The sequence below is a fragment of the Heterocephalus glaber genome, unplaced genomic scaffold (genome assembly GCF_053883595.1).
Source record: "Heterocephalus glaber isolate CG9 unplaced genomic scaffold, H.glaber_assembly_v1.0 deba00000347, whole genome shotgun sequence".
NCBI classification, from domain to species: Eukaryota; Metazoa; Chordata; class Mammalia; order Rodentia; family Bathyergidae; genus Heterocephalus; species Heterocephalus glaber.
In genome coordinates, this window is record NW_028258143.1 from 40,357,750 (window position 1) to 40,381,053 (window position 23,304).

General features: G+C 42.6%; 1 protein-coding gene across 2 annotated transcripts in view; it reads right to left on the reverse strand.

Annotated features, from left to right (window-relative positions):
- The window catches only part of Itgb6 (integrin subunit beta 6), a 149,721-nt gene extending 127,389 nt beyond the window's left edge, over positions 1 to 22,332 (reverse strand). The window contains exons 1-2 of one of the 2 annotated variants that reach the window (XM_004835884.3): positions 22,143 to 22,332; positions 443 to 508 (exon numbers count right to left, since the gene is read on the reverse strand). The gene's annotated coding sequence lies outside the window, so the exon portion shown is untranslated. The remainder of the gene's footprint in view (positions 1 to 442; positions 509 to 22,142) is intronic. The other variant, XM_021265738.2, reaches the window with a different exon arrangement.
- Between the last annotated feature and the right edge of the window lie 972 nt (positions 22,333 to 23,304).

The window sequence follows — 23,304 nt, forward strand, 5'->3', positions numbered from 1 at the left end:
AAAAGGGACATTAATATATCTATGTTGGGAAGACAGATTAAGGCAAGGCACAAATCATAATTTCAAGGCCTACAGGGATCAGGAGTATTCCATTTACCAAGCCAGGTATAGGTGGCTGTAGGGAGTGGTAAACTCAGTGGCAAATTGAAGAATATATGTCTCATCTGAAGGTAATAGATACTATCCACCTCTAGCTAATTGTAGACATATCAGAATTTGGGTCCAACCGTGGCCAGGCCTTTTTATTTTTCAAGGACATCCAGAAATCTACTTTCTTATGTATGTCTCCTGATTTTCAGATTTGTAATAATAATAAAACTTTAGCAATGATTATGAAACAAATATAAAAGATACTTGAGAGTTCCTTTTAGCCTACTCAGCCTCAGCTTTCTACCAAGGCACAGCTGGTGAGATGTGAGTAAACAGAACAGGTAGTACTTACAACATTGGCTTTGACTCTTGATATTTTCGGAGCTGGAAAAGTCCCTTCATAAATAAGATACAATTCCTAGAGAGGAAAAATAGTTCACTTAGTCACACTGTCTCTCCACAGGCTAACAATGCCAGGCTCTTAATCTCTGTAATTGACCCTTAAAATAAGATGGTATATCCTGCCTGCTCTAAGGTTTGCCTCTGAGAAAGATCCTCGGTAAGCTCTTCCAGAAAGGCAGGTATAGGTAGGTGTCATCGTAAAAGATTCTGTGCCAGTGCTGGTCTCTAGCTGATGAGGGGAATGGCACAAATGGCTGATGTCCTCCATAAATCTCTCTCACATCATAGCATTTACTCTACAAGGACACACATCATTTACCCAGAATGAATCGAAATCTCTAAATAACCCAGGTGGAGAAGAATAATCACAGTGAACACTCCTGTTATTTATAGGCAAGAATGTATTCTGGATACCTGAGTCAGGCCCCAGGGAAAGAGAGTTTCCTTATTTTACAGTTAACACAAGCAGATTTTGATCCGGTCAGCTTCTAAATGCATGTTCCCTCTTCCTGATTTGAAAATGTACAAGACCTAACACAGCTATGAAAAAAAGGCAGATATCTAATGCAGCATTCACTCAACACAGCACTTGTTCCTGCCCTTTGTTCTTGCTGGCCTCTCCCTACGCAAATATACCTTTGGAGTTCTTAAGATCAAAACTTCTTATTTATGTTGTTGATAAACATTCCAAAATAAATATAAGATTCTGAGTGATTTCTACCCTTCTTGTTCCATGCTGGGACTTTTCTAGGTGGTGTCAGACTACCAAGAATTCCCTAATTTTCCTTTTCATAAGAGCATGGCAGAGATAGCCAGAATTAACTTTTCTTTCATTTATAACACCATTGTTTCTAGAGTTTTTAAGTCTCAAGAGCAACTTCACTTCTACAGTGTTTGTCCCTGTTGACAGTCCAATGAGGTTGGAAAATAGGGATTATTGCCCATGTTTGATAGAAGAGGAAGTGGAGACCTGGGAGGCTGACTCTGTGACTCACTTAGGTGACCAGAGCAGGGCATCTCCTGATCCTCAAATAGGTTTCTTTCTACTGTACCTGAAGGAATGAGGATCTAAGAAATCTTTAGCTCACATTCCCAGGCAGAGTTGAGCTCCATGATATGACATATTAGCACATTCCCTTAGATATTCTATGGGTAAAAAAGACCTATTAAGATATGTCTTCATACTTATATTGATCCTATCCCCTGACCTAAGTTATAACAATTATTTATAACATCATTTTTTAAATCAAGCAAAACCAAGAACACAAGGATATTGTATTAAATTTTTCACAATTGCTGTTTCATTGAGTGACATGGGAAAGTTTTTCCTCTCTCTCTAGGAATCCAAATGAGAGACTAAATCATTCCAAACAGGTGCAGCCAAACAAGTAGTTTTGATGGGTTCTCATGTTGTGACTTCCTTGTATTTTCTTTTTTCTTTCTTTTTTTTTTTGAAACAGGGTCTCGCTATGTAGTTCAGACTGACCTTGATCTCACTACGTAGCCCAGCCTGGCTTCGAACTCATGGCAATTCTCCTGCCTCAGCCTCCTGAGTGCTAGGACTACAGGCATGCACCACCATGCCCAGCTTTCCTTTCAATTTTAAGTTTAAAAGACAATGAAGATAAGAGAAAATCTTTACAATGACAATGAACTCAAGAAAGGTGTGGGAAAGGCATCAGCTGTCAGAGAGGCAAGACAGGGGTAAATGAAGAAGTATTGAGCTAGCAGAAGAGAAGGGGAAATGGCAAAGAAAAGCTCAGACAAGTGAAGAGAAGGGAGGAATAGGGCATAAGGGTCACCAAATTACAGCCCAGACTTAAAGCCATTCATGAAAAATCTAAGCTTCTTTTCAATATCTTTACATGTTTCTCTCAAGCATGTTCACCCAAGGTACATAAAAACATATTTTCTAACTCAATTTATATTTTGTTTGCTTGTCATTCATAATAAATGCTATTCTTTTGTATAATTTTCATCTTAAGTTTGTGATATATCAGTTGTATTATTCTTAAATGCACGTTTGTGGCCCAGCCTGAGAAACTCTCCCCCATTTATTACAGGAGCTGTATAAGGAAATGTGTTCCAACAGTTGGAACTAAAAATGGGCTTTAAGAACACAAGCTCTCAGTGCAGTGCCACTCCTGGAGTGAGTTGCAAGTGCGGGTTATCATCTTAGAAACACTTGAAGAGAGAGGAAAAGACAACTAGAATTCGAAGCTTTACCAGGTGCAATTCATCACTGTCCCCCAGTGCCTAGCGTGGCAGGCATTGGGAGTTTCTGGAGAAAAGTCGTCAAAAGAATTCTTACATTTTCATATGGACCAACATCCCCCTTGTTTGGGCTTTCTTGTAGTTTTAACAGATAAGGCATAAAATAATTGTTTTCAGATCATCACATGACATGCAAGTTATGTACTTTGCTACTTAAAATATACATATGTACATATGTGTGCATGCACCTACACAGGTCTATATGTGTGCATAATACAAATCCTCTGTGATAAGTTGTTTAACTTGCCCTAGACCTGTGACAGTTACTCCACAGGAAAAATCCTTCTGTCATTCCTTAAGTTTCTGTGGAGCCCCACTATGCAAATAGTGTTGCAGGTGAGGAGTTAGGGCTACAAAGCAGGCGGAACTCCCTGCTCTCATACAACTTTATATCTAGGTGAGGGAAAATAAACAAAAATACTGTATTTAAAATGCTAAATATATTTTACTTTAGATAATAAAGAGTAGTTAGGAGAAAAGAAAACAAAGCAAAGCAGAGAGAGAGAGCTAGGAAGTAGAGTGGCTACAGAGTCCTCATTAAGAGGCACCATTGAATAAAGATCTGAATGCAGAGAAATCTCAGTCATTTTGATCTCAGTCATCTAAAGTGAGGATTTCAAGGCAGAAAGAGTAGCAGGTGCAGAGCTCCTGGGGCAGGAGCATGCTTGTGCTTCAAGACATATGGAAGAGGCCAGTGAAACTGGCAGAGTGAAGGGACAGTGGCAAGCAATAAAATACAAGGGGTGGTATTTAATATGTGCCCTACGTGGAGAGAAGAGAAGAATCCAAACCAAGCTTCTGGTAGTATCTCTCATCAAATAGAAATTACTCTTCAGCTTTCCCTGTGTCCATGCAGATCTCCCTCAAATCCCAATGATGGGATGGGACCTCTTTAGCATGAATGTGCTTACTCCATATTGTTGTACATGGCTCAGCATAAATTAGCTGAAAGGGATAAACACAAGGGCCCTGATTTGCTTCATCCCCTCTGGTCCATTCCCAATCCTCTTACGCCAGCCTAAATCCTCAGTACCTCTCCTCTGGGTTTTCAAAAACTTTCCATTTCTTGTCCTGCCTCTGATGTCTGTAGCTCACAGCCATCCTATACACACACACCCCCCAGCCACTTCCCTAATGCCAGGAGTGCCATAGAGTGCCCCAAGGCACCAACTGGGAAGGCATGAGGAGGACATGAATAATTGGGGCTCTGGACTTCCATTCTGACTTCACCAAGAGTAGCCTTTGTCTGTCAGAATGAAGCATGATCCCACACAGTTAGGAATCTACCATCCTGACACAACAGTTCATGTATCACTCTGTCACCCTCCTGTTCCAAAAACTTCAATACCCTTTGCCACCAAGATACAGCCCACATCCCCATTGCACTGGAATAAACCCCAGGGTCCCTAATACCTTAGGTATTGGTGGCCTTCTTCACTTCTTCCCACCTGGTTCCCTCACCCAGCCCACTCCTCCAGGCCGGCCTTCTTGCTACAAACCCTACAAGTGTGACCCTGCCTCAGGCCCTTGTGCCAACCATACCTCACCCTTCTGCATGCTTGCCTGGCCACTCCTCACGGTTCATTCAGGAATCCATTCAAGTCCCTGTACAAGTGTCATCTCCTTTAGCAATCCCTGGCTCCTCATCTAAAGTAGCACCCTTTTCACCCTATTTTCCATCCCTGCATTACAGCACCTATTCCTTGTGTTGTATTATATATTCATTTGTTTATTGTTTCTGTCTACACCAGAATTATAAGGTCTATAAGAATGACATCAGTCTATTTTGTCACTTTTCTATTTCCAAGCATGTAGTAGAGTGCCTGGTACATAGGGGCATATTAAATACCTATGGAAGGAGAGAAGGCAGGGAGAGAGGAAAAGCATAGGTCTGGCCTTTAAGGCTCTCTACAGACTTATCTAGGAAAACTTTACATCCCAAACTCATTCATTCTTGCCCCATCCCCACATACCCTAACCAAATTCACTGATCACCTGTCCCCAAACCCTAATGGTATTGTCTCAGTTCTGCTCAAAGGACTCTTATTCCTGAAATATCCTTCCTTTCATCTTTGCGTGTCATAGCATACCAATAGATGGCTCAAAACCCATCCTTTCTGAGATCTTTCCTCATCCCCAACCTGAAATGTGCTTCTCTCCCTGGTGCCTAGAGCTCCTCATTCTTCTCATAGAGTCCACTCTGTGCCTCCTCCTCACTTACAGAGTAGTCACCAAGAAAAGAATATTGATGGCATACATGTAAAGCAATGATAGACTGACTGGAGCTGGCATTTTTGATCTCTAGTTTTCAAGACTGATTATTTTCCAGCTAGTTCTCATTTTGGGGGGAAGAGGGTACATGGCACATGGACCTCTCTATAACTAAGATTTAGCCAACACTAGCACCTTGTGGGCCCTGCAGGTGAGGAGAGAGGCCCCACCTTCCCAACACAGGAGTCTGGGGGGCCCCATGGGTAAGGAGAGAGGCTCCATTCTGCACCCCCCATACAAGCACAGGGCAGCAGGGGGTGACAACAAAAAGACTGGCCTAACTGAGGATGAAACCAATACCCAGGATGAGAGTTTTACTCCAGGACTGAAGTGTTACCCTACTGCAGAGGGTGAGAGGCAGCCTTGGGAGACAGGCTTGAAGAGGGTGAGAGCTAGACAGAAAGCTCCTGAGATCTCCTGAGAAGCTCAAGCTCAGGCCAGGTGGATTGTAGGACCTGAATTCTGTGGTGGGAGGCCAGCTTTGGTGAGTATAACCTTGGGAGGGAGTGTGTGTGTTGGGAGGGGCAGAGTGGAGTCTCTCACTTCACCCATGGGGCACCTGAAGGTCTAGTGTCAGCAGAGGGTGGGGACAAAGGCCAAAACAAATGATCAGCAAGTCTAGAGAAAACACTAATAAACTAGGGGGTGGATCTGAAGTCGATGGAATTTAGTCCAGTGGTCTGCTTGAGCTCCTCCACCACTGCCTACATCCAGCAGAAATTAGTGGTCTGATTTACTGTGCGTCACTATCTGGGTTACCTAGATGTCTACACTAAAATCATAGACCTCTTTACTCTGGTTAAGGGTGGTCATGGTGGTTCTTAGGGTTTGTTAGGATCCAGTTCAAGTTTGGCACCATTGTTGTCACTGACTTTACTACTATATCCAAGGTCACTTAGTTAGTGAGGTCAATTGGTATTCTCTGTATGCCACTATTTGGATTGTCTGGGCACCATAAACAATACTGAGGCTCATTTTTAAAGAACCAAGCACTGAGACAAAAAAGCTGCAAATCTTAGCACAGAAAACAAAGAAACATGAGAAAACAAGACAACAAAATGCTTCCAAAAACTACCAACTCTACCAAAGCCAATCCAAGAGGCATCGAGGAGGAGGAAACTCAGAGCCACACAGCAGAAATGTCTGGAAGGTATCGATGGAGGCACCAAACAGTTCAATAAGGTGCTTGGCTAATTCAAAAAAGATATAACTGAACAGATAGTGACTCAAATGAAACAAATGATCAGCAAGTCTAGAGAAAATATTAATAAACTAGTGGAGCTAAAGAAGGAGATGTAAAACATGAATGCCTAGCCTAGAAAAGGGGAGTCCATAAAAAAGTTTCAAACAGAAATCCATGAAGTTAAAAATATGACTGAAACCTGAGCAGCAGAAGTAACCAATGTGAGGACAGAGTGTCAGATCCAGAAGACAGACCTGTGGTTAGTGGTCAGTTGACAAAAGATACCATAAAAATAACAAGGCAGCATGAAAATGGATCCAACAGCTGCTAGATGACTCAAAGAAGACTAATATAAGGTAATTGGGATTAATGAAAAACCAGAGGACTGCACAGAAGACATAAAAAATTATTTTTACAGAGGTAATAGCAGAAAAAAAGAATTTAACATACAGGTAGATGAGGCATATAGCACCCCGAATAACCATGACCAGAAAAAAATTATTCCATGCCACATAATATTAAAATAACAGAAATGCAACACGGCAACAGAATCTTGAAAGCTACTGGAGCAAAGCAATGAATCACCTATAAAGCAAAACCCATCGAAATTACAACAGACTTCTCAACAGAAACCTTAAAGGTGAGGAAAGCTTGGAATGAAGTGTTCCAAGCCCTAAAGTAAAACAACTTCCAACCTAGGTTTATATACCCTGCAAAATTATCTTTCAAAACTCAAAGAGAAGTAAGATATTTTCATGATAAAGAACACCTAAAGAAATTTATGACAGCCAAACCAACACTCCAAACAATTCTCAAGGACAATCTAGAAAGAGACAAGACAGCTGGCAATGCCAGAACCTCCAATAGAATGAAAGCATCAGGCAGGGATAGTAACTAAGAAGAAGGAAAAGGAAGCAAAAGAGCAACACATATAACTCAGATTTGTGTGAAACTTTTCTAAGTGCAGGAAACTCGCAGTGACTGTGCACTTGCTGTGCATCAAACAGTTCATCTCACTTAAAGTTTATGAAGATGGAGCTAAAATTGATATTTCAAATTATCCCAGATGCGAGTGGTCCATCTCCATGTTGTCTTTCCACCCATGACAGTGCTCAAACCTGGTGCTTGGACCTATCTGGTTCCCCTGACCACTTCCTAAGAGTTCCGTGTTGCTGCTCCTTCACAGAAATCCCTTTTTGAGAAGATCGGAGGAAGGGCTGTGGGGAAGGCCTCTCCTGTGTTCTGCTTGTTGGCACAGAAACAGCTTCTATGTTTGGGGTGAGAAGGCAACATTTTGCCAAGGGCACACACATACATCAAGGTAACTTTTCTTTCCTCTTTCTAATGAGCCTATGACACCAGGAATAAAAGACTAGAGGAGCCAGCCAATGCAGGAGAGAACTGACTCTTCAAGAAAGAAGGCCAGGCTTGAGGGTAGGACACCCACAACACCCTGAGAAAGGAGCTTCCAAACAAAGTCCAAGCCTTCTCTGCCAAACCACACAAAAAAGCATCAGATTGAAGAGCAGGGCTGAGACCGAGGAAGCACCTTTCCCCACTCTGTCAGAGGATAATGGTGGCAGAGTCCAAGTGGAGCAAGTCAAGGCTGAAAGGAGAGTGCTATAGTTGGTCCCCCAGAAGTTTGTGGCTGGAAGCTTAGTCCCAAGTTGATGGTGTTGAGAGGAGTAGGAAGACTGGAGAGGCAGAGCCCCCACCGTAGAAGGGACTGACCTGCTCTTGTGCTTGAGAGGGTTAGTTCTTGGACTGGATCGGTTACCTGCGAGTTGTTATAGAGAGCCTGGCACCTCTCCTGGGTCTCTCTTGCCCTGTGACCTCTTTCACATGCTGCTCTCCACTCCTGCAGATGCTGTAACTATGTGACGCTGTCTCCCTGTTATGACACAGCACAACCCTTCATCCCAGCTTAGACCGTTAGCCTCCAAAACAGTGAGCCTGAATCAACCTGTTTATTCTATAAAGTACTTTTTGCAGTTATAGCGACACAAAACAGACTGAGATAGAGTCTCTCTGGTCCTCTGTGGGTCTGTGTCCTCAACCCTGAGGCTGCTGGAGAAGAGTGGCATCCAAGTGACCAGAGCAGCTGTGGAGGGGCAGGAGTCTCCCAGGTGTCTCATGCCTCAGAGAAGTCCCTGAAGGGGAAATGGAACAGGGTCCTGGACCTGTCTGCCATCTTGCCAGGCTTCACTCTTGGCTGTTCTGCCACCATCAAAATTAGCTGAATCTCTTTCAGTTGTACTAAGTTAATTGAGAGTCATTCGTAAACACCCGAACTGGGAAGATAGAGAAAATTCTTGTGAATGAGAGCAAGACCTGGAAAATTCTACCACATGTTGCCAGGTGGGTAGCATTGATGATTTTGTCTACAGAGCCCGTAATTCCTGGGGGACCCCTGAATGAAAGCCCGGGGGAGTGAGTCTCTTTTGGAGAAAGACCTGGGCCTACAGGTGCATCATACTGGAGTCAGGTCAGTCCAGAGCCACCCTGCTGGGTTTGGATCCACCAAGACAGAATAGGAAAAGGCCTGTGCGTGGCCACCAGCTGAGTGGGTCTGAACTGTCGTTCCACTGCTCCCTCACATGCCTGCTGTGAGCCTAGGGGTTTTCCACTGTACAGTTCACATGTTAATAATAATTCATAGAGGACTTTTAAAGATAGCATTAAACACATGTGTGGACTCCATAAACTGTGGAGTGCTGTTCTGCTACACTTATGAGAAAACTTTCAGTGAATGAGATCACCCAGGTTAGGCCTCTGTAACTCAGAACACAGCAGAACCACTTGTTTCCATTGCTCATTCAAATGCTGACTACAAAAGCTACCTGCCTTTCAGTAACCTGATATTAATATTAATTAGGGCTACAGAGAGGAAAAGACATGGCTCATAGTTTTACAAGGACAACAGACCTGTAAACAGATATTATATAAGTCTTATCCAAACACAGACATGGGCTGAACTTGTATGAGGGGGTGATGGGCAGTAGGATTCCAGTGCAGTCTTGTCAGAGCTATAAGTAATGTAGAACTGCAATGTGCATATGAGAAGGAAGCAGATCCTGGAAAGTCAAAATATGTGTCACAGGGCTCAAAACACCTTGGTAACAAGTTGTGGGATAATCCCCCAGACATGACAGCATTCTGAAACAAAGGAAGCTGTGAGAATGTGATCCTGGAGCTTCAAATTGGAAATCTACAGTTTGAGGACCACCAAGAATGGTTGTGCCTCTAAACCTAGGGAGTACTCTTTAAACCATACTCATCATAGTTTTGAATACTGGGTAAGACCATTTTATAGCAGGTGCCAATCAAGTGTCTTGGAGGAAGATAACCTTTTATTCCCCATTCATCAATGATGTTATATGACCTCACTTAATTCTGCCCAAACTCTCAGCTGCTTATAGAATTGGTGTGAGTCTTGCCTTCTCTTTTTGCAATGACCCCTTAGGGAAAGAGTAAAGGATGGTGATGCTCTCACTCAGGATAAGAGCCCTGGTAATGCCATCCTGGGTGAGTAGGGCCTGTACCAACTAGTTTATGTGAAAAGCAAGCTAAGAAACCTCTGCCTTCTCTGAATCTTCTCGTTGGTTTTGTTTTTATACTGCTTTCTCATTCTTTTTCAAAAGAGCCTTACTAACAGCAGGATAACATACTCCTTTTAAAAGCTGAATGAAATGCCACTTGAGAAGAGTCTGCATAGAGCAAAGGCTCCTTCTACTCTTATTACCAGCCACTCCTCTAGGTCAAAGTGTTTTAAGGTTAGATGACAGCTCAAAGCCAGGCCTTCTTTCAAGTTTTCCGGCTCATAAAACATCTCCAGGAATTCTGGAAAGGAAGTGAAGTCATGCTGAAATCACGCTACCAACCAGGAAGGGGAATTCTAGGGAGTGGGCATCCATGGGAATAAAGCTTTCTCAGTCTCAAGGTCGCACAATCTGACCATCTCTCTCCTCCAGCTTTGTTTCTTTTCTTTTCTTTTTCTGGCACAACAAAGCCTCAGTGTCTTGGACACCTGGCAAATGTGTTTTATTCCTCATGGCCCTGTGCCAGTCCCCAGGTGGAGGCAGCTGTAGGTGACTCACTGTCTGGGACTAGTTCTTGCAGATTCTAGGCTGGGCTTGTTTCTTTAGGGCCCTTTCAGCACTGCCTTGCCTTTGTCTTAAGCTACTCTACTCTTAGTACTATGCCTGGCATGTTAGGGGCTCCAAAAATAAGTGTGTCATTGACTGAATGAATTATTTGGTTTGCACGGATTTTTGTGCATCATGTCAGAGTTCTGTAGACAACCAATGAGATTAGGTAAGTAGATGTATAGACAGAGATATTTATTTTGAGGAATTGGCTCACACAATTGTGGGAGCAGGAAAATCCAAAATCTGTAGGGAGGTAGACAGTGTAAAAATTCAGGCAGGAGTTGATGCTGTGATCTTAGGCCAGCATTTTTTCTTCTCTGGGAAACCTTAGTTTTTATTTTAAAGGTCTTTAACTAATTGGATAAGGAACACCCACATTATCTAAGGTAATCTTTATTCTTAAAGTTCAACGCTTATAGATGTGAGAAACATCTGCAAAGTACCTTCACAGAAATGCTTGGGTTAGTATTGAATTAAATGACTGGGTACTATAACCTAGCCAAGCCGACACATAGAACCAATCATCCTGTGTCAAATTATGTTCTTAGAAGCAGCCAACATGACAACCACAACCACCACAAAAACTTACTACCCAACAAACAGGGAATACATAATAAATGCACAGCAAACAGCTGGCCTCAAGCTATACCCTGGTTGCAGCCCTGTGCCTGCAGCACTGGAAAGCTTACTACACATCCCCTGCCCTCAGGAGAGAACTTTCTAGCCAGGGAGAGAGCCTGGCAGAAAATTACAAATATGTGACAAATAGCATAATCAAATGTGCATGACACTTGCTTACTGCTATTTAGAGTTTCCAGAGCAACCTTGGTAACCCGAGACGGTTCTGAGGTCAGTCAGGCTAATATTACAACCTTAGTTGCTCAGAGGGCGAGTTTAAAATACTTTTGGTATGTGGGCTGTGCAATGACACAAAGGTCTGAATGCCAGCAAATAAAACACCCTAGGGAATCAGGGTATTTGGGAAAGGACCTGTGAGGCAGCCACTCTCCTCACTTCCCTGGCTTCTGAATGCCAATCAGACACCCAGCCCCTGTCCACCTTTTGCTCTGAAGTCATCTCCTGGATAAATCCCCCAAGAAACTGGTGCCTGGGAGGGCATGTCATGGACTGCACTGCTGGCTGCCTTCCCATGGTAAATGAGGCTGTAAGCTCGGCAGCATGTGCTTTCTGGCAGAGTAGCACTGGGTCCTGTTTCTCTTCTCTAATAGGTGTGGGCTACTGAGAGCATCTGTTTCCTCAGCAGGACTGATGGCTGTTGTGATGCTCCTGTTCTTCCACATGCAAATTAAAGATGGGGCTCAATATATTTACTTGCAGATTTATCACTAATACCACGACAGTGTCATTGGATTTACCTCTTGTCCCCTGCATAGAAACATGAAGATGATACAAATAGACACCAACATCCCTGCGTTCTGTTGCCAGTCCCTGCAGTAACAAGACTCCAAAATACCTTTGGAGTCAATGTTCAATCTGATGTTGAACCCTGTGGATGCAGAGAAGCTAAGGACGGAAGTTCTTGTGGGCATGGAAAAGCAGCAAGGACATTAAGGTGTCCTGTCAGCATCTGACTGGTCAGAAAAATACTCAAAGCTTGCAGCTATGAAGAGCCTACAGAGACAAGCCTCTGACTTCCCAGAGGACTTCGGCTGGGGGTTGAGGGGGACCATGGAAGGGGCAGGGAGAAATCCACACTTTTAGTTTGATAGGATTGTGCATTGCTTAGTTTTGATTCAGTGTACATGTATTACCTTTGTAATTTAAAAATATAAAACTAAGTTGCATTTTAGAATAATTGATTACTTAACCTGGTAACAACAACAGCTGAAGGCCAGCTGACCCTGAAGGTGACTACCCGCTGAATAGATTACAGGTGACCTTGGTCTTATGGTTCTTGCTGTAGAATATGAAAGTACTACCTATTTAGGGTAATCCAGCCAAAGCAAAGTCAGCTTCATAATATCTCTTCATAATGTCCCATGCCTGTGCCGAAACTTGATGGGTGGTAGACGGCCATGGACATCTGAGTGTTCACTCAGGGCTAACCCAGTGCCAGCTTAGGACTGACACAGTTTAATTATCATGCAGAGCTGCAGCTGGAGGCTGCTGGAGTGAGTTGGCATCTGCTTTTGCAGAGCACAATTTCTGCAAATAATTAACCACCAGAACTCTTGATTCTCCCTAATTAATGAAGAGGAAGCCTGGAATCTTCAAAGTCCACAAATGTCAGGCTGCCATTGTGTCAGGATTGATCCCCTTTGTTCTAGACCGAAGAGCATGCCTCTCCTGCCTCTCCTAATTCTTTATAAATTGAATTTTTCTATTACTAGTTGTGACAGCTGAGGAACATGACTTTAGAAACTCACCCGAAGTTCATACCAGTATTAGAAGCCTGAATAATAATAATTTTTAAAAAGAACCACAATAGAACAAGTTTTCTGTCTCTGACCCAGCATTAATCATAGTGAAGAGACACCTACTGAAAGGGAGGTATTAATTAGCTCTAATGGATCCTTCTAGGTGGAGTCTGAATTAGTGGGAAGTCTGCAAATAGGACAGAGAAGATTCTTTTCACCATTTCTGTATGACGATAGGATGGGGTGGGGAGGGTGGGGTGGGATTTTGTTTCCAGGGAACAGGGAGTCTGGGAACCACAGTGGAGTTCAGTTCAGTGTGGGATCCTGGTATGTTAGCCTGGCAATCAACAACTCTGAACATCTTCTAGAAAACAAGTGGAAGTGGTGTTTTCAGTGCAAATGGTCTATCTCTGTGGTCCCATAACAATGTGCAATGAGACCTACCACAGAAGCCAATTAAACACCAGGTCAAATCAGGCCACTCTGCTCCAAGCATTCTCTAAAAGAATGCAATCATAATACATCAGCCTACGAGGTCCTACCTATCCGGCCACTGTTCTCTCTATAATCTCACTTCCTGTACTCTCCTCCTCAACTCACTCCATGTCAGGCACAGCAGCTTCCTTGTATTCACTGACACTCCAACCTTATCCTTGCCTCAGGGCCTTTGCTCTGGCTCTACTATAGCACCATTTTCCAGATAGCTTCTTGGGTAACTTGCTTTAAAATGCTGCTCTCATGTCACCGTAATGATACCTACACTGATCGTGCATGTAAAATGGAACCCTTTTCCATTCCTCTTACCCTACTATGCTTTTCTGTTAGTCTTTGCATACCGTATACTTTACTTATTTGTTATGCTTATTGTTAAATCTTGGCCTCCTCCACTTCCCAGTAGATTATAATTTCCCTAAGAACCAGGATTCTTATTCATGAACACATTGTGAGCATCTAGATATTTGCAGTGTGATTGAAGCTGTGAGGGCATGCTGACGTGTTCACTAGTATGTGTGAGCTTGCTTGTGCCCATTCAACACGATGGCTCCACATCTTAGAAAGTCTGGGATGGGAGCAGTTTCTTTTCCTTTCTCAAGTGTGTAATGAACTTCTGTTGTTTCCTTTGGCTGCCAAATGTTAATAAGTAAAGCAAATAGTGTGATCAAAGTTCAATATTATTTGTGGTGCTTATTTCTTTCCCGATGGCTTCTGATTTGAAGACACTTGTATGGGATGGGCCAAAAATGATGATTTTATAGGAGGGGGTTGGGTTTTGTCCCCAAAGATACGTGTTCTTCCTAAGTCCACATAGTGGGAGGTCTTGGGAGAGATTTTGCAGCAGGAATCCTGGTGGGGGGCAGGTGTCCTTGGAGTAAGTCAGCAGTGACCCCGCCTGAAAGGAAGGGTTCACGGGTGCCTAAGGACGGGGCAAATGTGCTGAGAATACAGGGCCAGGCCACAGCGGAGAGCTGAAGGCAGATACTTGCAGGAAGGTCCCAGCCCCTGCCATCCCTATAGTTGTTCCCAAACAGTGGAGCCGCAGACTGCTGTAACAGACTCTTTCCATTGAAGAATGCCTGCTGAATCCTGCTTGTATCCCCAACCTGGTAGGGGTTAGGAAAATCAGAGTTGCTGTGTAGACAGATTAAGGGCCTGGGAAGAAGATTTGACTTTCTGTGCTCCACTTGATTCATGTTTTGTATCAATCCAGACCTTAGCTCAGAGAACCTGACCTGAGAGCAGAGCATGTAAGCACTGAGTCTAAAAGCCAATGGGGATGGAGGTCAGTGCTGAGTCATGACACAGAGGTTGCAGCCCCCACCATGTAGCTGCCGGTTGAGTAACTTTGGTCATTCATCTCCCTGCACCATGATTTCTGCTGTGGTTTGGATATGGTTTGCCCCAGACCAAACCCATATTGACATTCAATTGACAATGTTACAGTGTTGAGAGTTGATGGTTCATTTAAAAGGCAATTAGGTCATGGGGGACTCTACCCTCTTGAAGGGATTAATGGAGTTCCTAAGAGAGGGGGTAGTTATCATGTGAGTGAGTTGTTGTTAAGTGAGTCACTTCCTTGGTTCCCTCCCTCTCTTCCACTTTCTAGCTTTCCCTTCTGGTATCTGACATGCAAGGAATAACGTGAGGCCCCTGCTGAAGCCAAGCAGATACATGCTGGCAGCATGTTGTTGGACTTTCAGAACTGTAAGCCAAAATATGTAAAAATCTTTCCTTTATAAATTACTTAGCCTCAGTATTCTGTTATAGTAACAGAAAATGGTCAGTTTATAATTCAGACTTCTTAATAATTTACAAAGTTATTCTATATTTGCTTCTCTGAGTAACTTTGCTTTTTAATCTTGGAAAAAAAAAAAAGGAAAGGCCCAGAGAGGTCAAGATACTTAGCTAAAATAACATTGTTACTAAAATGTAGGACCAGGGCTGGGAATTTAGCTCAGTGGTTCAGCTGCCTCAAAAGCACAAAGTCGGGAGTTCGCTCCCGGTACAAAAAAAAAAAAAAAAAATAGGACCAGGGCCTACTTCTCCCTGTGAATCCAGTTACTGTCCACAGTGTCCTTCAGATCTGAATGATACCCTATTTTCCTCTTAGAGCTCCAAATAAACTCTTCTGGTGATTTAAAAAAACTACCTTTACCAATCCAAAGTGGATTATTACTAAGGTTGCCTCCCAAATTTAAAGGATGCTCAGAGGTCAGGGATGAGAACTTGGGCTGTCTCAGAGTGGTGTGGGATGAGGTGTAAAAGTATAAGTTATGGTGTTTTTTACATATTCTAAATTCAAATTCCAAGACTGACATTTAAAGTATCTTTCCAAAGCCAAGTTTGGCACAGTGCTCTGGTTCTAAATGGAAAAATTGACCTTCCCTCCTCAACTCATATCCTAAATTATCCTGAAGATTCTTCCAGACTGCTCCCGACAGCCCACCTGAAGCAGCCTCCAGGACACTCTTGGTGATTTACAACTGCAATCTTGCTAAAAGGAATGGAAAAAGCCAGGCTCCATTTTTATTAGACAGAATTACTGGCATGAAACACCAACAGTGCTACAACCTGGCAGATGATTGGACTGACTGACGACACCACTCCACCTCTGGCCCCCAAAGAGTGAAGGAAGACTACTGCTGACTGTGCTGCTTAGCATGAGCTTGAACCTGGCTTCCCAAAGCCAGCCTGTGACCAGGAAGCCTTTGCTTATTCAGTTTCCCTGTCAGTGGTTTGTCTTTGATGAGCATCTGTGACTGCTGTGTGCAAAGCCCTTCTGTTTCCTGCCTTTATAGAAGGAATAAAGATGGTAAGGCAGGATGCAAGCAGTAAGCTCCAGCTGTCACTGGTTAAGATGCAATGATTAGTTGGGAATCAGCCATTTGGCTCAGGGAAAATATTATCTAAATGGAGATCCCCTTCCCTGGTATTTATTCTCTCAGGACCTTGATCCAAGCTATCAGTTCATCAATCAAGTATTTATTGACACACCCTCCTCACTTCACCCAAAATGCAGGGTGCAGCCAGGAATAAAATCTTACAAGTTATGTAAGAGTTAGCCCGGAAAATAAGGTATTTGTTCATCAAGAAGGGAAAATTCAGATGACTAGGGGCTTGGTGAGCAGCATGAATGAGTAAATGAATGAAGCTGTTTGAAATAGTGTCTTAAGGTGCTTTTCTTCCTCCACACAACACATTTCCCTTGTGTATTTCACATGCAGAAATATTCTTTCCTCCACAAAGTCAGAGCCTTGGTTTATCTTTTTCACTTTTTTTTTTATAGAGATAGGAATATCTTCCTCAGTCCTTTTACACAATGAGTTAAACATCAAGTCAAATGGCAGACAACACCTGGTTTCAGTGTTAAGAGACACAGGAGTGCTACTAGGAAGTGATAGGGATGGTGTCCCGTTAAAAGTGGGAGGCTTATTGGAAGAAGGCAGCTGTTGGTTATGCATCTCATTGCTCTGTTGCTGTGAGAATGAGGGGCCCCAAGGATACACTGTTATCTTCAAATTGTTAAAACACTACACTTACTAAAACACATCACAGGACATGTTGCGATTTCTCTCTTAGATTTTTTTAGGCTTTTCTTGTGCTTCCATTTTCCACAAGTGGATGGGAGGCCCATCAGTGAAGGCTAAAGTTTTTCCCTGTTTGTCTGTTGTAGACATAGCCTAAGCCTTTTACATGTGGCTGCCAGGAAGTGCTTACTCCATGTCAGCATCAGGACAGAGAGGACACCGTGCTCCGGTCTGGTCAAGCTCATATGGAGTGTAATGCTCCAAGGAATGAGTATTGATTCTTAAGGAAAGCAGAGGGATCCTCCAAAGTGCCCTGGAGGCTTCATGCAGATGACCTTGAGGAGGTAACTGCAGTAAAATGGCACAGTTTGCCTGACTTCCTAAGAGGTCTATTTCCCCATTCCCGGATTATGGGTTTGACTGTGTGACTTTTTTTTTTCCAATTTCTAAAACTTTAGTTTATTCTGGGTTTTTTTGTTTCTGACATTTTTTATTAGTACATGTTTGTAATACATAATGATTACATTCATCGTGGGGAATCTGTACATGTACATAAGACATCTTAATTTGACCATAGAGATACTAGCCAGCACAGTACAAGTAGGGACTTGAAAACCACTTGGACACTAAGGCTTGCCAATTCCTGCTGTACCAGATCCATAGGGCCACCATGAAAATATACTCAAATTATCCCCCATTAGAAAGGCCACACAGAGGAGAATGCTAACCATCAGGCCTATGAGTGAGGCTCAGCTTAGAACAGTGATGGCGAACATTTTAGAGCTTTCAATGTTACAGACAGCCCACTGTGGCACTCGTGCCCTGGGTTTGTCACCACTGGCCTAGACCAAGCATCTGGCCCAAAAGACCTACAGAAGAACTGCTCAGTTGATCCCAGTCCAAATCACCAACACACAAAATTGTGAACTAAAAAATGATCACTGTTAAAACAAACAAAACCCACAACACTATACTGGTAAATCTAATGAAAAGCCAGATTCTGCTCACTGCTATCAAGGCAGTACATGCTGAGATAATGATGACTGTGTAGGGCACCATGGACACCCTGTTCAAGGGTACCATCCCGGTTCCTATTCCTGCATATCCAAGCCAACCCTTTGCCTATTGAATGCCTCTGATGAAAAGGGCTGGGAATGACTTACCAGGAAAGGTAAAGGTAGGGACTGTGCTGGTTATTAATCTCAGTCATCTTTCCCAAGTTAAGCCTACATGCAAGTTGGGAATTTGGATACATGTGGAGAGAGTACAGATAGTTCCAAGGCAAGTGACGTGGTGAGGGGCATGGCAGTTAGGAAGCAGAGGGAGCAATCCAAGGCGGAGGGAGGGAGACCCTGCCAGGCCATTTCCCCCAGTGACCCAAGTCACATTCAACTACAAACTCACCAGGAACTTAGCTCCCTAGTCACCTCTCAGAAGCCCCACCTATAGGTGCATGTAGATTTGGGAAGATGTCTAGATAGAAACATTCCACATATGGCATTTCTCTCAATTTTAATAGCCCCTTTGTTTTCAAAGTCTTCCAGGTGTGGACCATTTGCATGCGGCAGCAAGCCCCAGCTCAGCCGGTCTTTGCTCCTACCTCTTTTTATCTGATACTCAAGACTTATCTAGTATATCTTTTGGCAGATATATCAATTTTCCTAAAGTGGAGATATGTGGGCTCAGACTACAACCTAGCTTGAAACTTGGTCAGTTAAATGTTGTTTAGATATAAGTCAAAGCAGGAATTGAATTTAAATCTTTTTCTGTTCTACTGGCTGATTTGTTTATGAGATTTATATTTTTATTAATAGAACAAAATTTACGACTTTAGTTCAGGTACAGTTCTCAATGTTGTGAGACAAAAATCAAGATTAAGAGTCTCATAGCCAAATGGAAGAGTCCAAAATGTGTGTGTGTGTGTGTGTGTGTGTGTGTTTAGTAATATAAGAAAGAACTAAGTGTACAGTGGCATAGAGAATACCATAAATGGAGGGATTGTATATATTTGTAAAAGCTATGTGGTCTGTCAAGAAAATTCCACAAAAAAAATAATGATCAACTGGGCATGGAGGTGCACACACATAAGACCAGCACTATGGGGTGCTGAGGCAGGAAGACCCCCAGGTCAGCCCCAACCTAGGCAACTCAGTGAGACCCTGACTCTAAATAAATAGATTAATAAATAGGGACGTAGGTATGGGGATTTAGTTTAGTGCAAATGACGCGTTCAATTCCCAGTGCTTCCAAAAGGAAAAGAAAAAGTGATGCTCAAAATGCATCTTGAAAAAAACGTGACTCATCATTTGTCAGATTTACATGCCCGAAGAGGCATAATGGTCTTCGAGAACAGTAAACACTTAGTTGTGTCAAAGCATACGGTACTTTTATGTGATGAGGAAAGGGTGGAAAGAGGATGTGAAGGGAATGGTAAGAGATGAGAGTGAGCAGAATCTCCAGACCTCAGGTAATGTTGAAAATGAGTCTGTGCGCTGTGACCTGAATGTGGCCTCCAGAATTCTCCTGTGTAACTTAGCACTGTACCATTGTAACCATACTAAGCAGGGGGACCGTTAGGAGGAGATTGAGCCCCAATGGCTGTGTCCTCCCTAAGGCCATCATTGCAGGGTTGGGTTCTTTACAGTTCTTTTACTTATCAAAGGACAGGTTTGGTTCCTTTTTGCCTCTCTCTCACCCTCTCTTGCTCTTCCATCATGGATGACACAGCAAGGAGGTTCTCACCAGATTCTGGCCCCTTGACTGTGGACTCCTCCGTCTCCACAACTGTAAACCAATACATTTCTGCTCATTGTAAAGTACCCAGTCTGTGGCATTCTGACACAGCAGCATAAAATGGACTAAGACATTAGGGAATTTAAAATTTGAAAATCTTATAGGTAATGGGAACCATTGAAACATTTTATTTCATTTTGGTTTATTGAGACAGGGTCTTGCTCTGTAGTTCAGGCTAACTGAACTCACACCAATCCTCCTGCTTCAGCCTCCCAATGCTGAGGTTCTAAGGCATGTGCCACCATGCCCAGCTATAGCATTTTAGAGAGAAACACTCTGATTTATAATCCTGTATGATAGCTCCTATTTGAATGTCAGTGACTTGGAGGGCAGGAGGTCGGTTAAGAAGTTAATTACAGCAGCCTGGGCAGAATGGATGAACAGCAATGACAGTGTACATGGAAGAGGAGAGGACAGCAACAGCTCCATGCCGATCTGAGTGACAGGGTCTGGCAGTGGCGAGAGGTTATAGGGTAAACGAAGAAAAGAAGAAGCCTAAGTAAGCCTGGGGTTGCCTGCTCACGTATTTGAAGTAATTTGATGGAACATATCTGAACAAGTGGGTGAACTCTGTGGTTAAACAAAAGATTCATTTTTATATCACAATTGGACAAATCTGTGACCCTGCAGTGGAGTCTCAAAAGAGGTAGATAGGAGAGAAGTCATCAGTGCAGAAAGCAAATAATGGTTCAGAATAGTTTAAGTGTAAACCTGAATGCCAGCAGCATGAAGGACCATCAGGGGCCTTGTTTCAGGAACTCCACCCAAAAATACCAATCTGGGCTGGACTGGCTGGATCTGCAGACCCACAAGTGGTGGCTAGTTTGGTGCCATCCCTGTGAGTGGGCTGGGTGGATCCCCAAATGACCTTGGCCTATAGTTAGCTGTCACAACCCACCGTGGCTGATGTTCAAAGGGACATGATAGCAGCTGACAGTGTTGCGAGTGTTTTCTTCTCCGTAAAGAAAAAGTGCTCATAAGCAATACATTTCCCAGGTGGCTATTTCTCCTGGTTTGATGAAGGGCTTCTGCGATTGCAAATATGCCTCTGGTTTCCATAAGGCCATTAAAAATTTAATCGCTTTTTTCTTGAGTCAAAAAACCTTGAACCTCTTGGGTAACTTAGTAGAATCAAAGTGTAAGTTCCAGCCCTGGGAAATATATCAAAGAAATGCCTGCTTTAGTTCATTAAAGTATCTTTTCCCCTTCTCCATATCACAATAAAAGTAAATTAGAATACAATGATTTAAAGCCAGAAAAGGAACCTAATCAGATTAGAAGTAAATTCTCCTTTTGGAGATCTGAAATCAGAATACAAGATTCAACTAAGTTTGAGACTCTAAGATATAAAATCCTCACTGCCACCTAGAGCTCAGGGCAAAACATCTAGTGGTAAGTTTGTTTTAGTGCATAGTATCTGGGGAAAATACTGAGAGATTGCAGTTATTATTTTGCTTGTAAATTGAACTTTAGACACTGTACTTCATCACAGAAACACGAGAGGGCGTAAGTCAGGTAGCAGGTAAAGGCTGCTGGGGACCAAGAGAAAACTGTGAGGAAAGCACCCTACTGCGTTTTACTGAGGCCCCAGTTGTAACTTAGGTAGACACTAATATTTATACTATGACCAAGTGACTCTGTAGTTGAAATTAAGTATTAAAAAAACTTTATGATCTGCTGCACCTGTTCAGAATCCAGTAAAGGAAAACGATTTCTCTCTGACTAGAATCTATATTCTGTCCATTTTTAGACATTTTTGAGAGCCAATACAATATGGCTCTATCTGTGAGTCTTTAATTTTAGAGAATACATTATTTGGATGAATAACCTTTCACAGATGTTGGATTTTTTTTTTTTAACACAGCTCTTGTGGTCAGACTTACAGTTCTCACAGTGAATAGTAATGACACCAGGCATTTCAGCTACTTACAGGAATAAAATGTGCTCTTTGTAGATAACCTGGATCAGAAGTCCCTCCCTCTCCATTCTCTCCGTGATTCTCATGTATCATCTCTACATTAAAAAACCATTGCACAATACAGAAACACTGATGTTAACTGGCCTGATGTTATACACATATCAATGAGAACTGATATTTATTTTTCTTGTTTCAATTCTCAGTTCCTTAGTCCCTTTGTGTCTCTTGAAAATGCCAAAAGAATTAATGAAGGCTGAAATCTTATCACTGATTTTTAGAAAATATTAACAATTACTACAATCAGAAACAAAGATCTTAACAAGAGACTATTCAACTGGTTATTAAAACATTTTACTAAGTAACAAACTAGTATGTCTATGAAATACTGTCCTTAAACCATAGCAGATTTTTGAAATACAGCTAACAAAACCATGTGTGTATATAAATGTAGGAAAATCACAATAAAGCATGTTAATAAAGATCTGCCCTTTTACAAACCTTGGAGTCAAACTCACCTGGATATTAAATCCCAAGAGAGAAGAAACAACATTAATGAACTCTCCAAAACAGAGTCTGTTGGAAATGACAGTGACCCTGACCAGAAACACTCAGGTCCAAAATTTGGGTTTGCGTTTGTTAACCATGCATGATATTACTTACCTCTCAGGGTGAAACCTCTAATTTCAGAAAGTGCTGACATGCATTACTGCACCCATTTGCAAAAGTCTTTGGCAGAAATGCCATTATCCATGTTGTGGTAATGAACAGATTTAAAACATTCTGGTGTCACCATCCCTGAAAAAAAGCACATTCACTTGAATATTTCTTCCACAGGCAAAGGGAAATATTTCTTGCAGGCCTATGGGTGTGGAACACTATGGAGATATTGCTGGTGAATGACAGAACGTCTGGTTGATTTACATGAAACCCCATGTGCTCCTATGAGAATAGGTTAGGTTTAGATTGACGAGCAAATGTGTAGCCAGACTTCTGGCTGACAAATGGCAGAACTATGCCAGCGCATTCGCTTCTTTGGAGAGAGACCAAAAGTGAAACAGGAGGATCAAGTTCCCTCTAAAAGGACATTCAGACCTAGTGGACGGCAGGGTGGCTAGGACAGTAAGCGCACAGAGAGATTCATCCTCCAAAAGAGCGTTAAGTGAGTTTACAATTGAGCTGGCATCCAAGCCAATGGCCACGCCCTTAGGTTGAGTATGTTTATATTGACATTCCCTCAGAAGGAGCTGGGTGTTTTCGAGATAACTCCATTTTATTGGCAGTTTAGGTTTAAAGTCAGTAATCTCTAAAAATGGCTTGTTTCGGTAAACTAGAGACTGAAAATAACAACTGATGAGATTAGTATTACCAAGCATTAAATGGTCCAGATTGAATTAGATGTATTCTGGCTGGGCACAGCTGAGAACAGCAATGTCCATAGAGCATTTGTCAAGAAAAGGAATTGCTTGAACCATACTCTTGTCTCCAGGCTGAAGTTGAAAGTTCGGGGCTTTTGGTTGGGTTCTGAGAATGGTAGTAGTGGTAGACACTGCTCATTGGCCCTCTGTAGTATGCCAGGATCCCTGACCTGCACTTTACATGCAGTATATCATTTAATTCTCACCACCAAACCCTGGAACAGGGTTGATGACCTTTGCTTCATAGATGAACCTGAGGTTCAGAGTCTTTAGTTGCCTTGTCCAAGGCTGCACACTAGCAAGTACTAAGTCAGGATTTAAACTCCAGTCTGCCTTCAGAGTCCTTTGTGTTGTGCTACCTTAATTCTTGAATATCTGTTGCATAGTATTGGTCAGGGTTTTGCAGT